The sequence below is a fragment of the Schistocerca gregaria genome, unplaced genomic scaffold (genome assembly GCF_023897955.1).
Source record: "Schistocerca gregaria isolate iqSchGreg1 unplaced genomic scaffold, iqSchGreg1.2 ptg000043l, whole genome shotgun sequence".
Classification (NCBI taxonomy): Eukaryota; Metazoa; Arthropoda; class Insecta; order Orthoptera; family Acrididae; genus Schistocerca; species Schistocerca gregaria.
The window spans coordinates 3,183,573-3,192,959 of record NW_026061702.1 but is presented as its reverse complement, the minus strand read 5'-3'; the positions used below and the strand labels follow the sequence as shown (position 1 = coordinate 3,192,959).

At 41.1% G+C, this 9,387-nt stretch overlaps 1 non-coding gene across 1 annotated transcript; it reads right to left on the bottom strand.

The window, feature by feature from the left end:
* Window positions 1-1,852: 1,852 nt before the first annotated feature.
* Window positions 1,853-1,927, bottom strand: Trnat-ugu (transfer RNA threonine (anticodon UGU)). The gene has a single exon. It is a non-coding gene; the product is annotated as a tRNA-Thr (tRNA).
* Between the last annotated feature and the right edge of the window lie 7,460 nt (window positions 1,928-9,387).

The following is a 9,387-nucleotide window of genomic DNA, read 5'->3' as shown; positions in this document are numbered from 1 at the left end:
TTATCGTGGCTGTTGTGAGACTTTTGTACACAGTTAGAGAAAGTGTGTTAAATGTGGCGCGGACGGAAACGCTAGGCTACGCTACAGGGCAATCTGCTCGCACAACGTTTAGTCGGCATTCATAATCGTTGGCGTAAACAACTCTCAATCAAATTACCACCTTCCAACCTAACTTAGATCTCGGGCTACACTACCAATCGGCCTGTCATCACAACCAAAAATTCATTGAGGAGGGTGGGGGGATTTCCTGTAGCTCTCTCTAATGTATCTCTAGGCAAAACTGCCAGTTTTGTCAGACTCAACAGCAAGATTTACCAATGGTAAACACTTTTGAGACGGCTCGTAATTTTAGAATAGTCCTCTTCGTCTTACTTGGCATAAATTGTTCGCTGGCGTCCCAGCAGCTAGCTCCCTCAGTGTCTGCTTCTGCCATCGCACCACGCTAGTCTGCAGTTGTCCTAGCAGACCGAACGCACCGCACATCCGATACCTTCGGAACCACTCACTGGCCAGTTAGCAACTGAGCGGAACACTGTTTACATCGTGAAAGGAAAACTATGCAAAGATGTACACTTAAATGGCACGACTGAGTAGCACACACACAGTAATATCTGAGGAATGTCCTTCGACACGCGCAGAACGAAAGTCTTCTCGCGAACGTACAGCGTCTCTGAAAAAAAATCTCGTGACTATATTCCGGCGTTACGGCCAGGTTCTCATACAAATGAGCAAAAAAGGGTACATTTGAAATTCTTTTTGAGACAATGAAAATACATTCGAAAGATCTGTTTGGGAATTACGAGTGATAATACTATGAGCTTAATTTTAGATTTTCAATAAAAAATGGCGCCCGTAATTATGATTTGATCAAGGGCCTGCGAGACTGGAGTACGCAGAGCGCGTGCAGTGTGGCACCTCATATGTTACCTGAATTCAAAAATGGGTAACATCAGTTGATACTACATTATTCCTCTGAAATTGAAAATGGATAACATCAGTCGATAAAACATAAAATTTATGGGAGCGTATACCTAACCGCAATGAAACAACCTTAAATTTAACGATACAGTGCTAATTCGAACTTTGAGTTCGATTTTTGAGGGTTTGTTTCACTCCTTATGCCTACACAAAAATTAGTTAATATTAACAAATGTCATATTATAGCTATAAGTTCCTAAGAAAAGTGTTTACTTTTAGGGGTCAGAGGTAGATGTTAAAAAAACGAACCACTTTTAATTTATGCTGCATGCCGTTCTGAGAAAATAGTTACCCGAAAAAAATGTGTTCAAAGTTTAGGGAAAACATTTATTTATATTATTACTTCGATTTGCATGAACTGAGTGTTACATATATATTTTTAATGTCGCTGAAAACGAATCTGAAGTCAGATTTTCAATATTCAAAACAGCTAATCCAATACGGAGGGCAACCGATTATGTTTTGACCAATTTTTACCAAAAATGTATTTTCGTTATTTACGTTTAGTCTGCAAGTCAAGGAGTATTTATCAACCCTTCCTCTACCTCTGATTGTTCCTAGACAGCAACTTCCTGTTCTTCTTGGCAGGAAAAGCCGATCTGTCAAAGCTGGATATGCAGCACTCGGCAGCCTGCACTTGATATTCGTCTGTATTTTCGGTGAGTATGTTTGCATGCATTCTGCAGTATGAATCATTTTGAGCACGTGCGACACGGGACGAGTTATCATCTACATCTATATGGATACCCTGCAAAACACATTTAAGTGCCTGGCAAAGGGTTCATCGAATCACCTTCACAACTGATAATTAATTGAAACCCTCAGCTGCCGACAGGTGTTGTTGATATACTTCGATGGGGACAGCTGAAAAGTGTGCCCCTACTGGGACTCGAACCCAGAATCTCCTGCTTACAAGGCAGACGCTCAATCCATCTGAGCCATCGAGGGCACACATGAACAGCACGACTGCAGGAATTTATCCCTCGCACGCTTCCCGTGAGACTCACATCCCCAACCGTCCACAATCCGCATACGTAATGTACTTAATAGGTATTTGTCCATCCACTCATTACTGGCTCACACTAAGGTGACGATTCCCGTAAGAGTTCCGGCAACCTGTGCGCATTCGCACAGACGAAGGTCAATGGCTGGGTAACGTTTAACCATAGATATGAAGATAGTAACTGCTCTCGAAAGAACAGGCGCCACTGACGACCTTGCAACTCTTCTAGAATACATGATAGACCGGCCGATGTGGCCGAGCGGTTGTAGGCACTTCAGTCGGGAGCCACGCGACCGCTACGGTCGCAGGTTCAAATCCTGCCTCGAGCATGGGTGTGTGTGATGTCCTTAATTTAGTTAGGTTTAAGTCGTTCTAAGTTCTAGGAAACTGATGACCTCAGATGTTAAGTCCCAAAGTGCTCAGAGCCATTTGAACCATCAGTCCCTATGTTTACACACTACTTACAGTAACTTATGCTAAGGACAACACACACACAACCATGCCCGAGGGAGGACTCGAACCTCCAACAGGGGGAGCCGCGCGAACCGTGACAAGGCGTTGGACACATGGCGGGTACCCCGCGCGGCTCATGGCAGCCGTGAAACTGCTTCAAACAATGGACTGTAGAAACTTTTGTAAAGCACGGATTAAAAAAAAAAACTTTCTGTTCCAAGAGTCTAGACAAGTACACCTTTAAAAAACGCAACTACAAAGAAATTGAATTTTCGAACGTTTTGAATGAGAACCTGTCCTTATGGAACACCGTTGATCAAATGTCACAGGGATTATATACTCAGGTTTCACATGTGGATTAACACTTTCTAATCAATATCCGGAATGAGCAGGGCTTAAAACTTTGAAGAGTTAAATTTCAAGGGCCGTTCTCTTGTATGCAAATAGTTTCACAGTAGAAATTTCTCTAGTTTTATTTATTAATTTATTTATTTATTTTTTGCTGTAGGTAAAGAAGGATAGCATTGTGAGGAGGGGGAAGGGGGGGGGGAGGAATCTTGCATCTCCCACCTTGGAATTCTCAGTACAGAATTTTTATTCATTACGAGATTCTTAGCCACTTGCAGAAGTGATTTCGAGTGATTCTGCAAAACTTTTCCTTTAGCCAATCGTAGCAACTATAGGATTCCGTTCCTGCTGCATGACATGTCTCGGAACTTAAACTGACCAACTCATTTGCATAAAGAGCTAGCTTATCATCCGCTTCTTTACTTGCGTAGACCGTTCATGGTCTGCAAAGAATTTTTTTCTTTAATCGTTTTTTTATGTCTATTATAAACTGCAACACTTTCTAAACTTTCTGAACTTAGCGCCGTTGAAGCATGGTCTTTTACTGAATGATCAAAAAGCAATGCTGACAGCTGGAGTCCAAGGTTTTTGTTAATCAAGCCGTTTGTATTCTTGTGGTGATATCTCCGTACAGTCTTTCATTCCCTAACGCATATTTCTTTATATCTAATTGAGAAGTGAAATACCGGTTTTCATAGATGCAGATTTAAAATATTTTAATATAACGCAATAAATATTTCATTAAAATTTTCATCCCCTTATGCTCGAAGTTCCAAAACCAGAAAAACACGTAGTTTTTAAAAATTGTAACATATTATCCGAATACAAATTGTCAGATATATTTAGCAATCCTTTCATAATGAACCATTTTCTGAAACATCTCACACCCTTTAGGGGTTGGGTTTTCAAAAACAATTAAACACGTATTCTTCTATTTAGAGCCGAGGAGCCAAATTCAAATCTTCATCCATTTAATTCTAAAAATGCTTTCATAGTGAAATATTTCATAAAACATTACTTCCCCTATTTCACTCTATTAGTGAGTTAAATTTCCAAAAGCAACGAAACACATTTTTTTTACATCCAACCGAGATGTCAAATACCTATTTTCATAGATGTAGCTATAAAAATGCTTCAGTAGTTCTTTAATAATGATTTATTTTCAAAAAACCTTCACTAATTATTTTATCCCCCAATGGAAGAATTTCGGAAAATGCTAAAAACCTGTTTCTTTTTTGTATCTGACTGAGACACCAAATGTCAATTTTCGTAGTTTTGTAGTTATAGCTTCAATAGGGACATAGGGACATATTTAAAAAAAAAGACTTTCAACCCATGTTTCACCCCCATAGGAGTGAAATTTCGAACAATCTCTTCTTAAATGATGCTTTCAGCGTAAGATTTACACCTTCATCAAATTTCAAGTCCGTATACTTTGCAGGTTGGGCTGGAAGGCTATGGGTCAGTGAAACCTGTGCCCCTATTGCACCTTCTTGGAGGTTGTAGTTCCAAAAACAGTGAAACACGTAGTTTTCAATAACACAATATTCATAGATTTCGCTTTAAAAACTCTTTCGCACTGAAATACTTTCATAAAACATTACATCCTATATTCCACCCTCTTAATCGTTGAATGTATCAAAAACAGGTTTTCATATATTTCATGAAACATTTCATCCTCTGTGATATGGGGTATGGTAGTGACACACCAAAATCACAATAGTAATCCGTTGTAGTTGCTACATATTTTATTACAATCAAAAGCATTATAAAATCACAAGGCCAGATCAGTTGGACAAATAATAAATAAATTTCGTTAAGTGGAACGAGACCTGTAAAACTTGAAATTTGAATATGACTAGGTATATATACTTAGGTAAAGCTTTACTTAAATAGCACAAATGTCCATAAAATTCATAGCAGAACTCTCACTACTTGCAATCAGGGGAGAAACAGATTAAGCGTAAGAATACAGATATTTAACGTTCGGCTTGCCAACTTTCCTAAACAAAACTGTATAAAAATGACTAAAACAATTAAGGGGGTCCTTTAATTTTGACTAAACGGACCTTCAAATTTACTTACTCAGTTGATTAATCAACAATATTCTTAGAATGATTACAACTAGAACATGACTATATGACAATACCCTTAAAATAAGGTTGCTTCAATATTTCGTGTGAATTGGCGATAGACGCGAGCAGACCAAGGATTCAAATCAATACAAGAGATCCACGAGGCAGAGAATGACATAGAAATATACTCAACATGGCAATGCAATTGAACTTTGGATGCTATAGTTCAGCACCGGAAAGATGGAATCACGCAAAAGTGACAACATAACCCAAGATGTAAAGGAGAGGACATGGCCTCAAATATCTCTCTGCCGCCGTGGTGCTCTGCTCCCAGTATGCTAGCGTCGACCGCTGCCAGTTATCTCTAACACAACACACATCAAGAGCAGACAATTTTCTGAGACATAAACTACACAACCCTATCTGGAGAACAGGTGAGCAATACAACTGGACTGAAACCAATGAGCCTCCGTGAGTTACTTGGCCAGTGCCAGCCCTTAAACTTTGATTAATAAGATCGCTAAAAATCATACCGAAGTTAAGATGACGAGACTTATCTCCAGGTTCGCCATATTAGTGGCAGAGACAATGAATTGGCGACGCTCTTATCCGTATGTTCGCGGCAGAGTCTGGGGAAGGCAAGGGCCACGTGGAGCCGGATCTGGGGGTCAATTTCCTTCTCTCCGAGACACCCGGCTTCTTCTGCGACTTAGCCGGCAAACAGGCCGAGGACCCTGGGTGGGGACCGATTCGGCAGCAGTTGGCGGATGGCGAGGTCTTCGGGGGGTGGGGTGGGGGGGGGTGTCTTGTGTAAAGGGGAAGACAACCGTGGTGAAGGGAAGGTCTGTATTCCACAGGAACGAGTTAGCATGGCACTCAGATATTTCCACGATTCGGCGGTAGGGGATCATTTGGGGTTCTACAAGACCTTGAACAGATTTCGGGAACACATGTTTTGGCCCAACCTATATGGCGATGGCATGCGATTTGTTGGCAACTGTGTCCAGTGTAAGCGCGGTAAGCCCGATGTTGGGCCGCACAGAGAACTACTACAGTCGGTTAGCGAGCAGTGTCCTCTGGACCGCGACTCAAAGATCGAAACATCGATCGACGGAAACTGGCGCCAGAAACGCACCAGCTCACTCTATTTCATCCCCTTAGGGGTTGAACTTCCAAAAACACGAAAATACGTATTTTCTTATTTGTAACCTTGAAGTCAAATACCAATTTTCGTAGATATAGCCTTAAAAATACTTCAATAGTCCTTCCATAATTTTTTATCTCAAGATAAAATATTCACCTACTATTTCACCTCATAGAGGTTAAATTCCCAATAATACTGGAACACATATTTCTTTATTTCTGACCTAGAAACCAGATACAAATTTTCGTCTGCCTAGCTTCAAAATTACCTTAATAGCTACATGTTTCAAAAATCCTTTCATTTCCTGTGTATCCCCCTTAGATGTGGAATTTCGAAATATGCAGTATAAGCGGTATAAGATCAACAACCTTTCCAAATCTCAAGGTTTATTTTCCTTGGCGGTCTGGACTGTGTGAATTTCATAGTAATGGCCTCCACACACACACACACACACGCACACACACACACACACACACACACACACACACACACACACACACACACCACTAACAATGCCACCACCACCTCCTGGGGAAATTTCTGCAGACGCCCTTGTTCCACTGCAGTCATATTTTGCCGACGACCTACATTTAGCAGCGTGGGAGGGATAGTGTCGTGCAACAGACAGTATACTCAGTAGACAACGAACTGTTCGTTGTGAAATCAGGGACATAGGAACCGAGACTGACACAGAAGGTGCTGAAGGTGAAGCACACTAGACTCGTGTCTACCACGGCTTCAAATAGTATCGATTTACTATGAACGGAAGTTCCGAAAAGTGAGCAAGTAATTTTACAGTAAATTCAGTACCGATGGTGAGGATATACAACGAAAAACATTTCTATAATATTTCAGAAATAATGAAACTTTCCACTCAAGTCGCGCGGCAGAAAACGCAATGGATATGCTTGCACTTAAGACGGAAGGCCCCACGTGCTTACGCAGGCTTACGACAGATCGCAAAATTCGGCAGTAGGCGTAAGCCAACCTCTTGTGCTGCCATCTGTTATTGATGCCAGGCATCAAGGTCTCAGTAGTACGGCCATCCACTGGAGAGTAGTTGCTTTATAAGTACTCCGTCTTCAGGCCACGAGTGACCTACTGGGACAGCACCATCCGACCGCCGTGTCATCATCCGTGGAGGATGTGAACAGGAGGGGCGGGGATCAGCACACTGTTCTCCCGGTCGTTATGATGGTTTTCTTTGACCGGAGCCGCTACTATTGGGTCGAGTAGCTCCTCGATTGGCATCATGAGGCGGCCTGGATGATCACCCATCCAAGTGCCTTCAACGCCCGACAACGCACTTAACTTCGGTGATCTCACGTGAACCGATGCAACCTCCGCGGCAAGTCCGTTGCTGCAGATATTTTAGAGTAGTTGTTACGTTTCATAATTATCTAGTTTACGGGGAAAATGTAAAAAAGGCGATTGTCACCGAAGCTACAACTAATCTGAATTTCTGGTTAGTTATCAAGTGGTCTTATGTGCAAGCCTGATTTTTTCATCCTTTGCGGTGGGAATGATTCAAACCCGTCATGTTCTTCTTATGAGGTGTTCTATTTATTTTGCACACAATGATCGTTTGTAGTTGTGTTGAGTTACCACCTTGATAAATTTTTGGATGGCGCACGTATCATAACTGAGATCTGCGCTTGCGCTTAATGGCTGAAGGTCAATTAGCGTAATGAGTAGTAGCGAATGTTATAGTAACATGTTTGTAAATTATTTCAGGTAAATTACCTTAGTAGTGTAATATTATCAGTATACCAGTACAGTATGTGGGCCAATTACGTTAGTCATGGAATACTATCCGTATAAGACTATGTCACCTTGATGTCTCGGAATTTGCTTCAATTTTGGAATCCACGAAAGAACTGGAAATTTTCCTTTACACAGCTTTCCATATAATTTCTATTACAGTGATTCAGTCTTGTCTGTCACTCGACTTTTCTGACTGTGAAATAAATTCTATCGCTCATGTGCTTATTACCTCTTCGTGTTTCCATTTGCCGATATTGCGCATAAACACATACATATCTCAACGTTGCTATGTACATTGATGGAACGACACACTTTTCTGTGGCGACACTGCAGTTTAGAGATAGAAAAACCGATCAGTTAAAACGACATGGGTATTTTAGTTCTGAATAACCGATGTCTTTCGGTATTTGTTTGCTCTCGGTTATAACAAGTATCTTTTTATATTTTCCTGATAACCACGTAAAAACAGATATACCAATTAGCCACAGTTGTCGTAGTAAAATTTTTAGTTTTCAAATAAACCTTTTTTAAAAAAGACGAGTAATTTTTATTCGTAAGATTTCCATAGCTCTGAGATACTGCGTTATTACAGAAAAAATGGGAAAAGTGATGTATGCCACTTTAATAACACTGCTGATAGAAACGAGCAACAAGTGAATTGGTCCAACATCGCCGAGACAATACTGTGCCTGTTATACAAGCAGTGCGCGAGAATGGACGCAGTTTCTCGCTGTTGTCGAACGTCAGTTGTAACACAGAATGGCACCATCTGGAAGCCTGGAAGTATTTTACGATATGCAGTACGAGTGAAGCACAATGGTCGATTTGGTCGACTTGCGACATCATACAAGGAAAAAAGTTAAAATTTTACAAATCATTCATAGTTCGGGATAAAAATAGAAAGTGCCTGATCTGCTGCCTGTGTCTACGTTATCTGCTTTTAGCCGTTAACAGAGAAATTAAAACGAAAAAGAGAGTTCTCCTGCCGCAGTTTTCACTCTTTATCGCTGGATTATACGTAATGCCCGCATAGTGCTGTGATAACCGATTTAAATATAATTTTTGAGCAGAGTTCTAAAAACTAAAATCAGTAGGATAATACTGGCAGTTTTCTGTGGTATAGAAGTACTCGCTATATTTTGAGAGAAACAGCGAACAGCGGACAAAGTTTTATTGGACTATTTAATTTAAAGAAATTAGAATTATATTAATACCGTCAGTTGCTCACGGGCGTTGATAAATATCAACGTGGACAAGTGAAAATGTGTGCCACGACCGGGACTCGAACCCTGGATCTCTTGCTAAAATGACAGACGCTCTATGCATCTAGGCCACCGAGGGCACAGTGTATGGTTCGACTGCAGGGACTATCTCGCGCACGCCTCCTGCGAGACTCACATTCTTACCTTGAATGTCCATACACTACAGTCGTAGAGTCCCACTCCAACACACTCATTCCTCGTGGAAGACATGTCCATATCCATATAAGTATATGGTTCTGGCAATACCAGCCATGACCTTCTTCTGTGAAGATGCACAAGTATTCCCCGAACTGTTACGGGACTTGGTAAGAATGTGTTCCACGAGTAATGAATGTGTTGGTGTGGGACACTACGAATGTA